The sequence below is a fragment of the Oncorhynchus masou genome, chromosome 13, assembly GCF_036934945.1.
Source record: "Oncorhynchus masou masou isolate Uvic2021 chromosome 13, UVic_Omas_1.1, whole genome shotgun sequence".
Classification (NCBI taxonomy): Eukaryota; Metazoa; Chordata; class Actinopteri; order Salmoniformes; family Salmonidae; genus Oncorhynchus; species Oncorhynchus masou.
The window spans coordinates 32226808-32247763 of NC_088224.1; the positions used below are offsets into that span (position 1 = coordinate 32226808).

The 20956-nt window shown below is 41.4% G+C and overlaps 1 pseudogene; it reads right to left on the minus strand.

Annotated features, from left to right (window-relative positions):
- LOC135552098 (ras/Rap GTPase-activating protein SynGAP-like) overlaps positions 1 to 3537 on the minus strand; it is a 53328-nt pseudogene extending 49791 nt beyond the window's left edge.
- Positions 3538 to 20956: the final 17419 nt, after the last annotated feature.

Genomic DNA, 20956 nt, shown 5'->3' on the forward strand with positions numbered 1-20956 from the left:
CACCCACACAATGTGCAAATCAGAGTGAATTTTTCACAATCATGTGTGAGGAACAAATCAAATAGTTTTGCATAGGGCCTGGTACCAGAGGAATGGAACAGTAATAAGACACACAACTGGTATCCTAGTGTAAACACATGCCTTATGGCTCTTGCTGTGACATTATTACATATCACACAACAAAATATTTTAACATTGAAATAACATTATTGTCTTGTGTGTGTGATGACATCGTTGTGAAAATCTCTGTATTTGTGTGTGTGTGTTTATATTCTAAATGTAAATTTGATATCAGGCCAGAGTGTGTGTGGGTGGTAACAGCTTCCAGATAACGGAGAGAGAGGGAGGGAAGGGAGAGCAAAGAAGATTGAGAGTGGGTGTTTGAGAAGTACACAATAGCCCCAAGCCTTCCACATGTTTCTCTGTTCATGAGTTTGAGATATTTTTGTGGACTAAAATTTTAAATCGGCCTACATCTCTACATTTTTAAGAAGTAATAGGAATAGATAGCCTATTCAAAAATAGTTCCGGATTTTGTTGACCAGCGGAGAGCCAGTAACTGAAAGGTTGCTGGTTTGAATGCCTGAGCCGACAAGGTGAAAAACCTGTCACTCTGCCCTTGACCCTAATATGCTACAGGGGCGCCGTTCTACTATCGCTGACTCTGTAAAACAACACATTTCACTGCACCTATCCGGTCCGTGACAATAAAACATATTTTAGTAAATATATTTTTTATATGAGAACATCTGTAAAGTCAGAACGAATTGGAACATGTCGTCCATTCCGTTCAACAACGGCCACAAGATTTACCGGACTCATCTAAAGTCGGTTCCGTCGACTTGCCAACTCAGCACAGGTCTTCTCATGAAAACGTCTGTAAAGTCTGAAGGGTTTGAGCCCATTATTTGGAACGAACGTGTCGTCCGTTTTGCTCTACGACGCCCACAAACTTCACAGGTGAATAGGCTTATTTTGAAACCAGGGTTGCACATGTCACCTTTTTTCCATCCCTGATGCTTTCTGAATATCTCTTAGATGCATTTCAGACATTTAAAATCATACTTCCTTTTTATTTATTGTTGTACAATTTTATTTTGCCCTGTATCGAATGTGTTATTCAATGTGTTTCTATGGGCTAATAGCAGTAAATCCGAATTCAATGTTTCATCAAATATTTTTTTTAATATTTATTTTGGATACCTACAAGGGTCCTACAATTCCAAATCAAATAGCAATGGTCCGTCCATCTTATGACCATCTTAGAAAATGCTAAATATTAGTAGTTTAATAGATATTGCCAAAGCCTTACACTCTGGGATTAATTAACATAATCTGCAGCTAACTACACTCAAGCACACTCGATTAGTGTTGGCTGAACAATTTGATGTGTGTGAACAACAGGAATGATACTGCAAGAGTTTGCCACAGCATCTATGGTAGGTTTATATCTGCTTCAATGCTGTTCCCAGTGCTCCCCTTTTTCTATTGTTACCATGACAACTATTCATTTGAAGTTCTCACTGCACACACTAACTTCAGTTTCCAATCTGTTAGGTACAGTACAAAGCTAATGCTATATAAGGGACTAAACTGAGTCAGAAACCAGGAGCTTCACATTTGGAAGCACGTCATCAATAGACATCTTGATGGCAAAAGTTCAGAGCTATGACTAGCATCCAAGAAGGTGTGGAACTCATGTATTTGCCAGGTAGACTGAGCACAGAACAAGGGCTGGAACGCTATCAGGAGTGCCTTTGATTTGCATAGCAGCACATCCTGGGTCTAGTGAGTTTAGAAATTGTCTGTCCCATGGTGTGACCCATTCAGTGCGGGTGGCAAACCTGGATGGAATGTCATCCAGCTCACGGAATGAGACTGCTTATTGCTAAATCAAGGGTCGACTCTCTCCAATCCAGGACACACCAAGAATGTGCACGTCAAAAACTTCTGAAAACGATTTGTGGAAAATCCACCATCTGTAATTATTTAATTCTGGCTAAAATGTGGAAATGGTAAGACTAGCGTTTTAACAGGAACAAACTAAGGACCTAAGTATACTGTAGTGTTACATGCAGGGATGTAGGGGTAAAAAAGCGGACATAGACATTGGGGAATATAAAGGGTGCAGAGTACCAAACACTAAAGCTAACACTAACAATGCTAATTTAGAATAATAGGTGCATAAGGGTATTCACCAAATATAAAAAAAACTCCACTACATTATTGGTTACAATACATTAACCAGGAAGAAATACTGGTAAAAACAACATTGTGAGCCTCAGGTCCTCCATCAACAGATCAAGATGTGATGTGACTGTTCAGGTAGCCTCTGAACAGCACATGGCATGCATGGCCAAAAGTAATGTTACAATAACACTTTTGAGCAATCAGTAACATACAAGCCGACCAGTCCCATCCCTTGACCCTTATTGGCTTGTGTTTATCCAGATTTCTATTCCGGATCCTTCTCTTTCCACAACAGCCCACGGCCCGGTCCAAAAATAATCCCTGGGCACTTCATGTAGATCTGAAGGAATTGGACAGGTAAAACCATATGGTAGTAGCTCCATCTAGCATACCAAAGGGCAAAGGAGCTACTACCATATCACGTATACCTATGAAATAAATTTAGATTCACATGGCCATAGGGGTTGGAGCTAGGGGTTGTTTCTGGACAGGGCCGTTGTCGAGGCGGCTATGTATTGGAACTTCAGTGCAATTGCAGTTTACAGTTACAATTCAGTCTCAGTTAGACACTTCTGACATTCAACATTGGAGAGGATTACATGGACAAATCATCAAAGACGCTGATAGATTTACAGGCCTTACCCAAAAGTCAGGCTGTGAGTCGTTGATTTCCAAGTACTGCAGCTCGACAACTGAGTTATATCAGGGAGTCAGAGTCAGGGTTGGTTTCCAAGTAGCTTAAGCAGGGGGGTTAGTAGAAAGGTTCCAGGTTTTGTTGGTCCACAACACAGGGGGTGTAGGCTGAGATGTGTCCAGTAATAGGGTATAGGGTCCTCTCCTTTTTAAGTTAGCTTGTGCTTAACAGTATTCTCTGTGACCACATTTGAGACATTTAAAGTGGCCTGATATCCATGCTCCTTTATCACTACCAAATTGGTACATTTCACATCACAATGGGCAGGAATAGGAGTGTGTGCATCTCGTTATTTTAAGCTAAATTAGTATGCATTTGAAAATGTTCACCTTTACTGTAGATGTTCTTTGAATGTGTGCAATTGCATTTATGATAATACACTTTCAATAAATGAAGATAGGTCTCTGTGAAGTAAGCATATGTCATTTGCCAAAATGTTGTGCATTTTTGAGGACAATGAGTGATAAGGCTGTTCATCTTGCTGGCAGTTCTCATCAGTGTGCAGATTATGGAGAAGCACAGGATACTGTTTTCAAATGAGTTTGTGTCGCTTGTGACATGGACTTAGCTTGTGTCTGTGGTAACGTCTTTCCAAACATCCCATTTTTACAATACTATATGGTCAGTGCAACTAAGAATACAAGTAGACTATTATTCAAATATACCTGCACACAGTCTTTAGATTATACATATTAGTAAATACAACATACACATTATAAATAGCCTTTGTTAAAATATGCTAATAATGACCAATATATATATATTTTGTTGAAATGGCTACTTGCCACACCTCTTAACACAATCAAAAATGTGGTAGGCCTATTACTCAAACGATTTCGTGATGTATATTGTTATAATGATCGTTATGATGTCTCAAGATTATTCGATTCTTTCTTCCACCAACCCCAAGCCATGCTTTTCAACGCTGGCAGCGGTAGCTCCTTGTCGTGCAGTCCCACAGAAGGCTCCTTGGCCGCAGCGGCTCCTTCTCTTCTGACTGTCTCACAACCCCAACGCTGAAATGTGACCCCTTTGCCGTTTTCTCGGTAACCTACAGAATCTCTTCTGAGGCTGATCTTTTTCATCTTTTTGTTGTGTTTATTTTTGCAGCCTATTACTCTTTCAATACGTAACTGGCGTTCTTTAAAAAAAACACTCTCTGGTAGCCTAATGATCAATAAACAAGTAGGCGACTCTGTCAAATGTTAGTCAAATGCATTCCGTATTCTGTGAAATAAACTGCTGATTATTGCAAACCATCAGAAATGTGGTTGAAATTCCCAGAACGATGTGTCAGTATTGAGATGGGTGAAATGCGTACCATAAATCACCACTACTTTCATCGATATGACAAGGTCGGGGTTATCATACATGCAGAAACGTGTGTAGAGATTTAGGGTGTATGCCAACAGCTAGGCTACGAATGCATCATCGTGCTTAGGCTATGTGCGCTTACACACCACGCCTGTCCATCAATAAAGAAAATATAGCCTATAGACTTATTATACCTTTCCAATGCGCGCATATGCCCAAAATCCAGAAGATACGTAAAACATGGACTATTTTACAATTCGTAGACTACATTCTGTTTGCTGATAGCAGCGGAGCAGAGGACGCGTCCGTAGTCTGTCATCCTTCATTGAAGTAAAATAAACCGACATGTATTGTAAATGCATCACAATCCAAAGTAACTGGTTAATTAATTCAAAGGATTTGCAGCTTTGATGCTCCCTCTGTTCTATCGTCAAATATATTTCTCTATGGTGCTGCGTCAGACTTTATCGGTCGCTTGGAAAGATGGATTGATCGATGGCGTCGCACAGGTTGGTGATCTTGTATACATTGTCTCCCATCTCTCTTGTCGCTGTTCCTCTAGCTCCGTCACTTGCAACGAGATGATTGAGACGCAAATAGTCAGAAAGAGGCGAAGGAGGTGTTGTAAAGTGATTGGTGAAATCTCTCTCGATTATACTCTCTCTCCGTCTCTCGCTCTCGCGCACACACAAACACGCAGCGTAACAAGACGAGGTTACGAGAGAGGGGAAAGTGTGTGGGAAGGTTGTGCTCAATAACGGTATCGGTTTAAAGGATGCTCGGTAGACTAAATGGTCACAAACGAACCAGACAACAGCCAACCAACTACACATTCCTTTTTGGCAAAAGAAAACAGCTATCCCAAGACTAAAACATTAAATTGTGTCTGAAAAATGCCCACATCTGAGAGAATAACAATTATGCACCTCATTGCTGGTATTATCATTAGGCTACAATCAAAAGTGTAGCATATAACAGTTGGCTATATTCAGACCCCTTGACTTCTTCCATATTTTGTTATGTTACAGCCTTATTCTAAAAATGATTACCTTGTTTTTCCCCCCTCATCAATCTACACACAATAAAAACCCCATAATGATGAAGCAAAACCTTTTTTTTCCCGAACCCACTTCTACGTTGTCTTGGCTTTGTGCTTATGGTCGTTGTTCTTTTGTAACGTGAACCTTTGCCCCAGCCTGAGGTCCTGAGCGCTCTGGAGCAGGTTTTCATCAAGGATCTCTCTGTACTTTGCTCTGTTCATCTTTCCCTCGATCCTGACTAGTCTCCCAGTCCCTGCAACTGAAAAACATCCCCACAGCATGATGCTCCCACCACCATTCTTCACCGTAGGGATGGTGCCAGGTTTCCTCCAGACATGACACTTGGCATTCAGGTCAAAGAATTCAATCTTGGTTTCATCATGGTCTGTTAATACTTTAGGTGCCTTTTTGCAAACTCCAAGCGGCTGTCATGTTCTTTTTAATTCCGTCTGGTCACTCTACCATAAAAGGCCTGATTGGTAGAGTGCTGTAGAGATGGTTGTCCTTTTGGAAGGTTCTCCCATCTCCACAGAGGAACACTGGAGCTCTGTCAGAGTGACCATTGGGTTCTTGGTCACCTCCCTGACCAAGGCTGTTCTCCCTGATTGCTTAGTTTGGCCGGGCGGCCAGCTCTAGGAAGAGTCTTGGTGGTTACACACTTCTTCCATTTAAGATAATTGAAGGCCACAGTGTTCTTGGGGACATTTAATGCTGCAAATTGTTTTGCAAAATTATTATTCCTTCGACCTCATAGCTTGGTTTTTGCTCTGTCATGCACTGTGGGACCTTATATAGAAAGGTGTGTGCCTTTCAAAATCATGTCCAATCAATTGAATTTACCACAGGTGGACTCCAATCGAGCCGTAGGGACTTGTCAAGGATGACCAGTGGAAACAGGGTGCACTTGAGCTTATGTAAATAAGGTATTTCTGTTTAAAACATTTTACAAATTTGCAAACCTGTTTTCCCTTTGTCATTATGGGGTATTGTGAGTCGATTGATGATGAAAAAAATAAGTTAATCAATTTTAGAATAAGGCTAGAACGTAACAAAATGTGGAAAATGGGAAGGGTTCTGAATACTTTCTGAATGCACTGTAATTACATTATTTAATAGTAGCCATGTCCTTGTTCCCTGGATAAACCAACTTATGTTATTTCATGCAAGATTGATTGTGATGGGCTGTCTAACATCTGGAATCCATCTGATGGTTTCCCTCTGGTGTGTGTTGTGTAGTATTCACACCCCTCAACCTTTTTTTACATTTTGATGTGTTATAGCCTGATTTTAAAATGGATTTTAAATTTCTATTTTTTTTTTATGACTGACCTATACCCTATAATGTCCAAGTTGAATTATGTTTTACCAAATGTTTGCAAATTAATTAAATATGAGAAGCTGAAATATCAATAAGTATTCAACCTCTTTGTTATGGCAAGCCTAAATATATTCAAGCCTAAAGAATTGCTTAAGTCACATATTAAGTTGCATGGACTCACTCTGTGTGCAATAATAGTGTTTAATAACATGATTTTTGGTTATCTGTAAGGTTCCTCAGTCGAGCAATGCATTTCAAACACAGATTTAACCACAAAGACCAGTGAGGTTTGCCAATGCCTCACAAAGAAGGGCATTGGAAGTTAAAAAAGCAGACATTGGCTATCCCTTTGAGCATGGTGAAGTTATTAATTACACTTTGAATGGTGTATCAATACACCCAGTCACTACAAAGATACAGACGTCTGGACCTTTCTAACTCAGTTGCCGGAGAGGAAGGAAACCACTCAGGGATTTCACCACGAGGCCAATGGTGACTTTAAAGTAGATACAGAGTTTAATGTCCATGATAGGAGAAAACTGAGGATGGATCAACAACATTGTAGTTACTCCACAATACTAACCTAATTGACAGAGTGAAAATAAGGAAGTCTGTACAGAATACAATCTTCCAAAACATGCATCCTGTTTGTAGCAAGGCACTAAAGTAATACTGTAAAAAATGTGGCAAAGAAATTCATTTTTTCTCCTGAATACAAAGTGTTATGTTTGGGGCAAATACAACACATTACTGAGTACCACTCTCCATATTTTCAAGCATTGATTTGATTTGATTTGATCATGTTATGGGTATGCTTGCAATCGTTATGGACTGAGTTTTTCAGGATAAGAAAGAAACAGAATGGTGTTAAGAACAGGCAAAATCCCAGAGGAAAACCTAGTTCAGTCTGCTTTCCACCACACATTGGGAGATGAATTCACCTTTCAGTAGGACAATAACCTAAAGCACAAAGCCACATCTACACTGGAGTTGCTTACAAAGAAGACAGTGAACGTTCCCGAGTTGCAGTTTTCACTTATATCTGTTTGACAATCCATGGCAAGACTTAAAAATGACAGAACTTAAAGAATTTTGAAAATAATAATGGAGAACATATTGTACAATCCAGGTGTGGAAAGCTCTTAGAGACCTATCAGAAAGCCTCACATCTTTAATCCCTGCCAAAGGTTATTCTAACATTAAGGGGTATTATGTACAGATGGGTAGAAAAATACAAAATTAATTCATTTTGAATTCAGGCCGTAACACAACAAAATGTGGAATAAGTCAAGGGGTGTGGATACTTTCTGAAGGTACTGTATTTGAAAATATGTGCCTACAGGGTGATATTTTGGCAGCTATAGCATACTGTAAGTGGACCTTTATATTTTCCTCTTCAGTCATTTATATGTATTCCGTCTGAAGAATACTGACAGTTATACATTGTCATTGAGGCATTGGCGTAGGAAACCAACCAACAGTGTTGATACATCATATTTGACTTCATAGGAAATCTCCATCTGTTCAAAAGATGCTCCTCCAGCAGTAGCATGTGTACTTCATTTATTACACACAGACATGTGTTGTTCAACCCTGGTCCTGGCGATCAACTGGATGTGTAGCCCTTTGTTGAAGACCAATAATAAGAAACCTGATTTAACTAATCAAGGGCTTGATCAGTTGTGTTCGAGCTGGGCTAGAACAAAACACCTACTGTACACAACCTGGGTCTCAAAGGACCAGGATTGAAGACCACTTACACACAAATGCTGTCTCTCTGAATCTAGTAGATCTGTAGCATCAGCACTTCAAGAAAAAAAATGCTAAGCATTTTGAGAGAGAGAATTTTCCTACAGGGTTACAGTGAAGTTTGCCTTCAATTCCTTCACCATTCCAAGCCCAAACTTCATGCCCTACATTTATATCAACGTTTATTTGTCACGTGCGCTGAATACAACAGGTGTAGACCTTAGTGATATGCTTACTTACAGGCTAGTGCAAAAAAGGTATTAGGTGAACAATAGGTAGGTAAAGAAATAAAAACAACAGTAAAAAGACAGGCTATATACTGTAGCAAGTCTATAAAAGTAGGGAGGCTACATACAGACACCGGTTAATCAGGCTGATTGAGGTAGTATGTACATGTAGATATGGTTAAAGTGGCTATGCACATATGATAAACAGAGAGTAGCAGTAGCGTAAAAGAGGGGTTGGAGGGTGGTGGGTGGGACACAATGCAGATAGCCAGGTTAGCCACTGTGCGGGAGCACTGGTTGGTCTGCCCAATTCAGGTAGTATGTACATGAAGGTATAGTTAAAGTGACTAAGCATATATGATAAACAGAGAGCAACAGCAGTGTAAAAGGAGGGGTTGGGGTGGGGGGAGGCACACAATGCAAATAGTCTGGGTAGCCATTTGAGGGTAAAAACTGTTGAGAAGCCTTTTTGTCCTAGACTTTGCACGCTTGCCATGCGGTAGTAGAGAGAACAGTCCATGACTGGTGTGGCTGGGGTCTTAGACAATTTTTTGGGCCTTCCTTTGACACCGCCTGGTGTAGAGGTCCTAGATGGCAGGCTACCCTCTGTAGTGCCTTGCGGTCAGAGGCCGAACAGTTGCTGTACCAGGCAGTGATGCAACCTGTCAGCATGCTCTCGATGTTGCAGCTGTAGAACCATTTGAGGATCTCAGGACCCATGCCAAATCTTTAGTTTCCTGAGGGGGAATAGGCTTTGTTGTGCCCTCTTCACAACTGTCTTGGTGTGTTTGGACCATTTTAGTTTGTTGTTGATCAACAATGGATAGAGTAGGTCTAAACGTATAACACTTAATTCAACCACTGATGCAGATGGCTTTCGTTAAACAAAATACCCTCACTAAACAGAAGGATTCTTATTACACACATCTTTGAATGAACACATAAGTATTCCGACAACCTGTTCCATGTTCTACAGTAGTTTAGTCCAGATGGGACGGTGTTAGCCAATCATGGTTCCTGGATCCAACCAAGCCAGACATGTGGGGGATAAATCAGTATTCCCAGTTTCCATGACAACTGCACTGTATGCCTATGAATATTCTCCTTTTAACTGCAGGCAGCACAAAAGGAGATTTTTACTTGAAGAGGAGGAAAATATAGAGGAACATGGAGAGAGTGAGAAGAGAGAGGTCAAGGTGATGGTGGCGTAACAATAAACTGAACGGGTTACTATTTAACAGACTTCAGCCTGGTTATTACCATGGTTACCATCAGGAGAGATGTACTTTGACCTCGGTAATGTTGCAGTATCATTGTATTTCCCCCCACTATATTATTATAATTCCTTTATTTTAAACATACACACACAATGGCGATTATCGTATCAAGGTTTATCTGTGCTCAGCTCCTGGACTATTAAAATACCTGATACGTAATTGCTACTAAAACTGGCTAGTTTGGGGCGGCTGGTAGCCTATTGGTTAGAGCATTGGACTTGTAATCAAAAGGTTGCAAGATCAAACCCCAAGCTGACAAAGTAGAAATCTGTCATTCTGCCCCTGAACAAGGAGGTTAACCCACTGTTCCTAGGCTGTCACTGAAAATAAGAATTTGTTCTAAACTCTTGCCTAGTTAAATAAAGGTAAAATACATTTTAAAAAATGGCACTAAAAATCCCATTTGAATTGGGCATTACCCTATTTCATCAAAACTGGTTACTAGGAATATCTAGAAAAGTATCAAATTGTTCAGTGTAAAAGCATTCGTGCATTATGAAAGAGTGCATGTTTGAACTGATGTACAGTTCAGGTTTGATATGTATGAATTTCAAACAACCTATAGTTTCATATGGGCAGTGTAGGACCTCATTTGGCACAAGGGCTGCTTTTTTTACATAGACCAAATGGGGCCCAATGAATTGTAGGATATCGTTAAAGTACAGATTCCAACCAATCACAGGACACTGCTGATGTGTAAAACATCTGATGGTGTTCTTCCCTCGTTGCGCTGCGACTGCAAGAGCACCAATTGTATCACTCACGTTTTGTAAGTGAATACTTTGAGGGCACTGTATATATACAGTACCAGTCAAATGTTTGGACACACCTACTCATTCAAGGGTTTTTCTTTATTTTTACTATTTTCTACATTGTAGAATAATAGTGAAGACATCAGAACTATGAAATAACATATATGGAATCATGTAGGAACCCCAAAAATGACTATTCAAAGTAGACACCCTGTGCCTCGATGACAGCTTTGCAAACTCTTGGCATTCTCTCAACCAGCATCACCTGGAATGCTTTTTCAACAGTCTTCAAGGAGTTCCCACATACATATGCTGATAACTTGTTGCCTGCTTTTCCTTCACTCTGGGGTCCAACTCATCCCAAACCATCTCAATAGGTTTGAGGTCGGGTGATTGTGGAGGCCAGGTCATCTGATGCTGCACTCCATCACTCTCCTTCTTGGTCAAATAGTCCTTACACAGCCTGGAGGTGTGTTGAGTCATTGTCCTGTTGAAAAACAGATGATAGTCCTGCTAAGCACAAACCAGGTGGGATGGTGTAACGGTTGTCGTAGGCGGCTTCGACAGCTCCTGACTGACGGCTGCTCTGGCAGCTCCTGACTGATGGGCGGCGGGCTCTGGCAGCTCCGGACAGGAGGGAGACTCTGGCAGCTCCGGACAGGAGGGAGACTCTGGCAGCCCCGGACAGGAGGGAGACTCTGGCAGCCCCGGACAGGAGGGAGACTCTGGCAGCTCCGGACAGGAGGGAGACTCTGGCAGCTCCGGACAGGAGGGAGACTCTGGCAGCTCCGGACAGGAGGGAGACTCTGGCAGCTCCGGACAGGAGGGAGACTCTGGCAGCTCCGGACAGGAGGGAGACTCTGGCAGCTCCGGACAGGAGGGAGCACCTGGAGGGAGGAGACTGTGAGACAGCCTGGTGCGTGGGGCAGCCACAGGAGGCCTGGTGCGTGGAGGTGGCACCGGATGGACCGGACCATGGAGGCACACTGGAGGTCTAGAGCATCGAGCCTGCACAACCTGTCCTGACTGGATAATCCCTGTAGCCCGGCAAGTGCGACGGGGTGGAACAGACCGCACTGGGCTGTGCTGGCGAACCGGGGACACTGTACGTAGGGCTGGTGTCATATAACCTGGGCCGAGGAGATGTACTGGAGACCAGATTTGCTGAGCCGGCTTCATTATTCCTGGCTCGATGCCCACTCTAGCCTGGCCGATACGAGGAGCTGCGATGAAGCGCACCGGGCTATGCCTGCGCACTGGGGACACCGTGCGCCTCACGGCATAACACGGTGCCTGCCTGGTCCACTTCTCGCCACGGTAAGCACGGGGAGTTGGCTCAGGTCTCCAACCTGACTTAGCCACACTCCCCGTGTGCCCCCCAATACATTTTTGGGGCTGCCTCTTGGGGTTCCTTGCCACCTGCTGCCTCCGCTCTCCTGGCTGTCTCCACCTGTTGCCATGGGAGGAGATCCCTTCCAGCCAGGATCTCCTCCCATGTGTATGAACCCTTCCTGTCCAGAATGTCCTCCCATGTCCATGAGTCCATTCCACGCTGCTCCTGGTGACCACGCTGCTTGGTTCTTTTTTGGTGGGTAGTTCTGTAACGGTTGTTGTAGGTGGAAGAAGGTGAAGAGGACCAAGGTGCAGCGTGGTACGTGTTCATGGTAGATTTAATAGAGAAACTGAACACTAGAACAAAAAAACAACAAAGTGGAACAAATGAAACAGTTGTCTGGTGCAGACACACAAAGACAGAAAACAACTACCCACACCCATAGTGGGAAAATAGGCTGCCTAAGTATGGTTCTCAATCAGAGACAACGATTGCCAGCTGCCTCTGATTGGGAACCATACCAGGCCAAACAAATAGAAATACAAAACCTAAACTACAAAACATAGACTGCCCATCCCAACTCACGCCCTGACCAAACTAAAAGAGAGACATAAAAAAGGAACTAAGGTCAGGACGTGAGAGATCGCTGCAGTATCGCTGCAGAATACTGGGGTAGCCATGCTTCTTAAGTGTACCTTAAATTCTAAATAAATCACTGACAGTGTCACCAGCAAAGCACCTCCTCCATACCATCACACCTCCTCCATGCTTCACGGTGGGAACCACACATGCGGAGATCATCAGTTCACCTATTCTGCGTCTCACAAAGACAAGGCGGTTGGAAACCAAAAATAAAAAATTTGGACTCATCAGACCAAAGGACAGATTTCCACCGGTCCAATGTCCATTGCTCGTGTTTCTTGGTCCAAACAAGTCTCTTCTTCTCATTGGTGTCCTTTAGTAGTGGTTTCTTTGCAGCAATTCGACCATGAAGGCCTGATTCATGCAGTGTCCTCTGAACAGTTGATGTTGAGATTTGTTTGTTACTTGAACTCTGGTAACTCTAATGAATTTATCCTCTGCAACAGAGGTAACACTGGGTCTTCCTTTCCTGTGGCGGTCCTCATGAGAGCCAGTTTCATCATAGTGCTTGATGGTTTTTGAGACAACACTAACTTTAAAAGTTCTTGAAATTTTCCTGAATGACTGACCTTCATGTCTTGAAGTAATGAAGACTGTCCTTTCTCTTTGCTTATTTGAGCTATTCTTGCCATAATATGGACTTGGTCTTTTACCAAATAAGGCTATATTCTGTACCCCACACCTACCTTGTCACAACACAACTGATTGGCTCAAACGCATTAAGAAGGAATTCAATTCCACAAATGTATGTTTAACAAGGCACACCTGTTAATTGAAATGCATTCCAGGTGACTACCTCATGAAGGTGGTTGAGAGAATGCATAGAGTGTGCAAAACCGTCATCAAGGCAAAGGGTGGTTACTTTGAAAAATATAAAATATATTTTGATTTGTTTAACATTTTTTTGGTTACTACATGATTCCATGTGTTATTTAATAGTTTGATGGCTTCACTATTACTCTACAATGTAAAAGTAAAGAAAAACCCTAGAATGAAATAGTGAGTACACACTTTTGACTAGTACTGTATATACAGTTGAATTCAGAAGTTTACATACACTTAGTTTGGAGTCATTAAAACTCATTTTCAACCACTCCACAAATTTCTTGTTAACAAACTATAGCTTTGGGAAGTTGGTTAGGACATCTACTTTGCATCTTGTGCATGACACAAGTCATTTTTCCTGAAATTGCTAACAGATAGATTATTTCACTTATAATTCACTGTATCACAATTCCAGTGGGTCAGAAGTTTACATACACATCCACACTTCTTCAAAACATTTATACCAATTTATTGAACTTACAGGCAACAATTGATCTAATCATTATGGTATGGTACACAGTGTTAAGTACCTCAATAGACCGTAAAGGTAATCCCTCTAAACCAGGGGTGTCAAAGTCAAATGGACGGAGGGCCAAATAAAAAATTTAGCTACAAGCCGAGGGCCGGACTGTTCGAATGTTCATTGAAATTTTTTTAAATGACGCATATAGTCTAGTGAACCTAATTGAACCTACTGAAAACCTAACAAATATATTCCAATATGATCAGATAAATAAAGCAATATTTTCTTATGGCTCTGTCAGAAATGCCTTGAACTGGCGGTGATTCAAACCTTTGGCTCTGATAAAGTTAACTGTGCGCGTGATGATGCTCATTACATGCTCCATTTTCAAGGCTTTACCGCACAACGCTTCCTGGTGTATGATACAATGATAAGCTGTCAGCTCACCTGTCGCGTTTTCCTCTTGCATCTTTTCCCGTATCTTCGCCACCAGTCCGCTCCTGTGTCCACACATCGCAGGTGCTCCGTCGGTTGTCAAACCCACGAGTTTTTCCCAAGGCAGCTCCATCTCATTTACACATCTTGACACCTCTTCATACAAATCATGCCCCGTAGTTGTGCCATGCATAGGACGTAAAGCCAAAAACTCCTCTGTCACGCTTAGGCTGGAGTCCACTCCGCGGATGAAAATTGACAACTGGGCAATGTCAGAAATGTCGGTGCTCTCATCCACAGCCAAGGAATATGCAATGAAATCTTTTCCCTTTTTCACAAGCTGCTCTTTTAGATTGATGGACAACTGGTCTACTCTCTCGGCAATGGTGTTTCTGCTCAGACTCACATTTAAAAAGAGTTGCCTTTTTTCTGGGCAAACTTCGTCACAAACTTTAATCATGCTGAAAATCATGATGAAATCCCCCTCCGTAAATGGCCGGGCTGATTTAGCGATCTCTTCTGCCAAAATAAAACTGGCCTTGACAGCAGCCTGGCCTTGTGATTTGGCTTTTTTGAACAGAGCCTGTCGAGATTTGAGGCCTCGTTTTAATTCCTCTGCCTTTTGTAGCCTTTGTTCCATGTCCATATTCTTGTTTTTGTCCGCGTGTTTCGTTTCATAATGTCGTCTCAGATTATACTCTTTCAGTACCGCCACACTTTCTCCACACAGAAGACACACAGGTTTTCCAGCTACCTCCGTGAACATATACTCCGACTCCCACCTTGTTTGAAACCCCGGTTCTCAGTGTCCACCTTCCGTTTTGCCATTTTTGATGGGTATCTGAAAGTTAATTTTACTGTGATGCTGACGACTGCTGTGCCAATAAATATTGAAATGAAGCAGCCTACTGCTCGGTGCGTCACCGTTGCATTGTGGGAAATGTAGTATTGGTGCGTGTAAAAGATCTGCGGGCTGCCGGCTTGCTGCGGTCTGCGGGCCGGTTCTAATAATAAATCAAGATCATCCCAGGGGCCGTAAAAAACCTTCTCGCGGGCCGGATGTGGCCCGCGGGCCTTGACTCTGACATATGTGCTCTAAACACTATCATCACCGCACCCTTAAGGAAATCACACATATTAAGGACACATTAGAAATAGTTGATATTTGGAGACTAACAAACCCTGACCTAGTGCGATATAGCTTAATAAATCTAGTCGTCTTGACTACTTTGTCTCTTGCATCAAAGGTTAAAAAAGTTTAAATAGGAGACAGAATGCGATCGGATCATAATCTAATTGGCAATATCAAAACTCTTATAGATTTTCCACGTGGACAGGGGTATTGGAAATTTAATCAAAGTTTACTGGAGGACAACTTATTTTTGACTAAGACAAAATAACTTATAACATAATTTTTCCAGTATAATATAGTTTCAGCAAATCCCCTTTTTGTTTGGGATACCTTTAAATGTACCTTCAGGGGTCATTCAATTCAATATTCATCAATAATAAAAAAGCAGTTTCTGGCTAAAGAAACAAGACAAACGAGGGAAATCCATGAACTAATAGTACAGGTAGATAGCAATAAAAATGATACTACAGAGATACAAAATAAGTACAAAGTAAGTTAGAAAAAAACCAAAAAGAACTTGTGGAACTAATTTAATCTATTACAAAAATAAAGCAAACTGGATGGTGAAGTAGACATACTTGGTATTCATTTCACAAAATATATAAATAAGCTCACCACAATGAATTTCAATAGAAAACTTGTAAAAACGGACAAGATCCTGCCACCATGGAGAGGTAAATACCTGTCTATTTATGGAAAAATTTTCCCTGATTAACTGCTTAGTCATATCTCAGTTCTCTCACTTACTTATGGCGCAGCCTAGTCCTGGTGTTTAGTTCTTCAAATCATATGATCAAAAAATATGTCGCTTTATCTGGGAAGCTAAACCAGACAAAGTAAAACGAGCCAATCTATATAATGAATTGGATGGGTTGAGATGATTAAATATAAAAGCACTAAACCTCTCTAAAAGCTTCACTAATTCAAAAGTGTTATTTTAACCCTAAATGGTTCTCAAATAGATTAATAAGAAAAACACATCCATTGTTTAAAAATGGCCTTATTGACTTTAGGTAGATTGCCAGGTCTCATTTTTGATTAATCAAAAATTATACTTTTTTCAGAGTATCTGTCTTTTTCAAACAAGCATTGCAGAGCTGGCTACAATTTCAATTTCATCCCCCTGAAAAGATATATATTACAACAAATATTATGGCTGAACTCAAATGTGCTGGTTGATAAAATATCTGTATTTATGGGAAAGATGTTTGAAAAGGGTATTTTGTTCCTAAATTATTTTGTAATGGTAGAGTTATGTCCTTCATGGAGTTATCAGAATTGTATGGGAAGGTCTGCTCAATCCAAGAGTACAACCAACTGATTACAGCATTGGCGGGTGGCAGCGGGAAGAGGTAGGGTACTGATCTGTCTGCCCAATATAAAGGATCCAAACTGGCAGAGGAATAAAAATAGCATAAATAGGAATGTATACCAGTTTCATTTGAGGACCAGGATGTTGACAACTGTGCCATACAGATCGCAAAATAGTTGGGAAGAGATTATTGATGTACCGATTCCGTGGTACAGGGTGTATGAGTTGATATTTAAACAATGCAAGATTCAAGACTTTGTGCTTTTCAGCTAAAAGTATTATATAGAATTCTTGCCACCAACAAAATGTTGAATATTTGGGGCATAAAATCATCAAAGCTCTGCAGATTTTGTTGTGAGGATACAGAATCAATAGTCCATTTATTTTGGTATTGTCCTCAGGTAGCCTGTTTCTGGTCTCAGGTTCAGGAATGGCTGAAAATGCATCTGGAGAGACCAGGTCATTACTAATATACTGATACTCTTAGTAAAAGTATTTATCTTCAACACGCAATCTGTAGATTCTATTCAATTAGATAGATTCAAATTGTACGTTAAACATCATAGCATAGTTGAAAGATATGTGTTGCGTAGAAACACGAAGTGGGTGGCCAGCAGAGATAGATGGAATGGGCAGAGGGTTAGTATGTGGTATTGGAGACAAGTGGGAGTGGAGTTGCTGTGTGAGAGAGAATGATGCTAAAAAGATAAAGGAGAAAAAAAGTCAAAAGAAAACATAATAAAAGTACATTTGAATGACACTAAGTGGCAGTGTCTTTACAACTAATGCCAGTTTGCCTGAGGCTGATGCCGCGCAGGTGTTTGTACACACACATATACACACACTCTCATTCAAATAAACACATACAAGAACACACACATACATGTAATAGTGCCAGACATGTACACAGTTGTCATTGCTGTTTTGATTTCTGTTATGATGTCCTTTGTTGTAAATGCAGTATTTTGTTCTATGTTTTTTGCATTGTTGTTTGCTGTTTTCTCCTGTCTTTTCCTTTTTTCTCTTTAGTTCTCTTGGTTGTTGGTGCATTGGGGGCTTCTTGGGGGTGGGGAATGGAATAATTTTTATTTATTTTTTATTATTCTTCCAGGGGCGGGACTGTGGGAGGGGTCTCGAATGGTTGAGGGACAGCTATCGGGGAACTGTGGGGGGATCTTGGAGGGTTCGGGTTTCACAAGTTTGTGATCATCTTCTGAAACTCGGCTATTCTTGATCTGAGAAATGAAGGCTATTCCATCTGACAATTTGCCAAGAAACTGAAGATCTCATACAACGCTGTGTACTACTCCCTTCACAAAACAGTGCAAACTTGCTCTAACCAGAATAGAAAGAGGAGTGGGAGGCCCCGGTGCACAACTGAGCAAGAGGACAAGTACATTAGAGTGTCTAGTTTGAGAAACAGACGCCTCACAAGTCCTCAACTGACAGCTTTCATTAAATAGTACCCGCTAAACACCAGTCTCAAAATCAACAGTGAAGAGGCGACTCTGGGATGCTGGCCTTCTAGGCAGAATTACTCTGTTCTGTGTCTGTGTTATTTTGCCCATCTTAATCTTTTCTTTCTATTGGCCAGTCTGAGAAATGTCTTTTTCATTGCAACTCTGCCTAGAAGGCCAGCATCCTGGAGTCGCCTCTTCACGATTGACGTTGAGACAGGTTCAAAGCAAAACACCAGTCTTTCAAAGTAAATTTGTAAAAATCTAAATAACTTCACAGATCTGCATTGTAAAGGGTTTAAACACTGTTTCCCATGCTTGTTCAATGAACAATAAACAGTTAATCAACATGCACCTGTGGAACGGACGTTAAGACACTAACAGCTTACAGACGGTAAGTAAATAAGGTCACAGTTATGAGAACTCAGGACACTAAAAGAGGCTTTTCTATTGACTCTGAAAAATACCAAAAGAAAGATGCCCAGGGTCCCTGCTCATCTGCGTGAATGTGCCTTAGGCATGCTGCAAGTAGGCATTAGGACCGCAAATGTGATCCGGGCAATAAATTGCCATTTCTGTATTGTGAGACGCCTAAGACAGCACTACAGGGAGACAGGACGGACAGCTGATTGTCCTCGCAGTGGCAGACCACATGTAACTACACCTGCACAGGATCGGTACATCCGAACATCACACCTGCGGGACAGGTACAGGATGGCAACAACAACTGCCCGAGTTACACCAGGAACGCAAAACCACTCCATCAGTGCTCAGACTGTCCGCAATAGGCTGAGAGAGGCTAGACTGAGGGCTTGTAGGCCTGTTGTAAGGCAGGTCCTCACCAGACATCACCGGCAAAAATGGCGCCTATGGGTACAAACGAACCGTCACTGGACCAGACAGGACTGGCAAAAAGTGCTCTTCACTAACGAGTCGCGGTTTTGTCTCAACCGGGGATGATGGTCGGATTCGCGTTTATCGTCGAAGGAATGCGCGTTACACCGAGGCCTGTACTCAGGAGCGGGATCGATTTGGAGGTGGAGGGTCCGTCATGGTCTGGGGCAGTGTGTCACAGCATCATCAGACTGAGCTTGTTGTCATTGCAGGCAATCTCAACTCTGTGCGTTACAGGGAAGACATCCTCCTCCCTCATGTGGTACCCTTCCTGCAGGCTCATCCTGACATCACCCTCCAGCATGACAATGCCACCAGTCAAACTGCTCGTTTTGTGCGTGATTTCCTGCAAGACAGGAATGTCAGTGTTCTGAAAAGCCCGGATATCAATCCAATTGAGCACGTCTGGGACCTGTTGAATCGGAGGGTGAGGGCTAGGGCCATTCCCCCCAGAAATGTCAGAGAACATGCAGGTGCCTTGGTGGAAGAGTGGGGTAACATCTCACAGCAAGATCTGGCATATCTGGTGCAGTCAATGAGGAGGAGATGCACTGCAGTACTTAACGCAGCTGGTGGCCACACCAGATAATGACTGTTACTTTTGATTTTGACCCCCCCCTTTGTTCAGGGACACATTAATCCATTTCTGTTAGTCACATGTATGTGGAACTTGTTCAGTTTTTTTCTCAGTTATCAGTCAATATTTCTCTGTCAATATTACACATGTTAAGTTTTCTGAAAATAAACATAGTTGACAGTGATAGGACGTTTATTTTTTTGCTGAGTTTATCAGGGGACCAAATGTTCAAAGGCCTGAAGCAACAACTTCAAATAATAACCACGCTCTTAAATTAATATTGAATGGGTGGTTATGGTTTCATCCACTATATACCTGCAGCATCAACCTAGCAGTTAATAGTCAGTACCCACTTGGCAAAATGTGTCATTTGATGTCATAATTGTTGTAAACGTCTATTCTGGTGATCATAACCAGACAAAGATTTATTTTCTCTTTATAACATCAAGACGTCTTTTGGAAAGACTTCTTATTTCGGTTATCTAGTCAGATACCAGATTATTGAACCAAATTACAACCAGATAAATACATGTATTGCTACATTGGCATTTACAAAACTTAAAGGTAACATACTGTACCACCTGACCATGAAGTCACAACATCATAACGCAAAATGTACACATTTCATCGACATAGAATAATAGGACAATTAAAAGTGAAGAATTTGTGAACCAATTTGTGAACCACTAATAAAGTAGCCAGGATTAAATGTTGATGTGGAAAAATGACTTATTCCCTTCATCGGTAATTATATGAATACATATTGCAGTCCCACTGTGAAATCCACTCGAAAGTACTGTTGAATTAAACATGTGTTAATGAGCATAATTGCACATTACCACCATCAGCCAATTCCATGGGACACTATAGACAAATCTGAAAACCTTTTTAGACATATCTCAAATTCAGAGTATACAAATGTGCCAGTGTCGTTCCATGAAATGAGTGCCTTTGGTGTCCCTTTGATATTTTAAATAGAAATTGTGCAGCAATATTGAATTTGAAAAGACTTTATATTCAATAAAGTGCCCTTTTAATATGGACCACATGGATAATGAAATATATCAGATTTGTTAAAGTGCAAAAATGTAGCATTTTGAAATGTGCCTCCATGCACCATCTGTGACTGCCAGGATGATATAACATGCTTAATCCTGACATTTCTCCACGTTTTCACCATCACTGTAAAGCCCTAGTTATTTTATTGCTTTGACAAAGTAATTTCTGAAGATTATTATTTATTTCATGTGATTAGTGATTCATTTACATCTGTCCCTCATTTTAAGGTCAACCCTGTTATGTGAACTGAACTCTCATTTTAATAT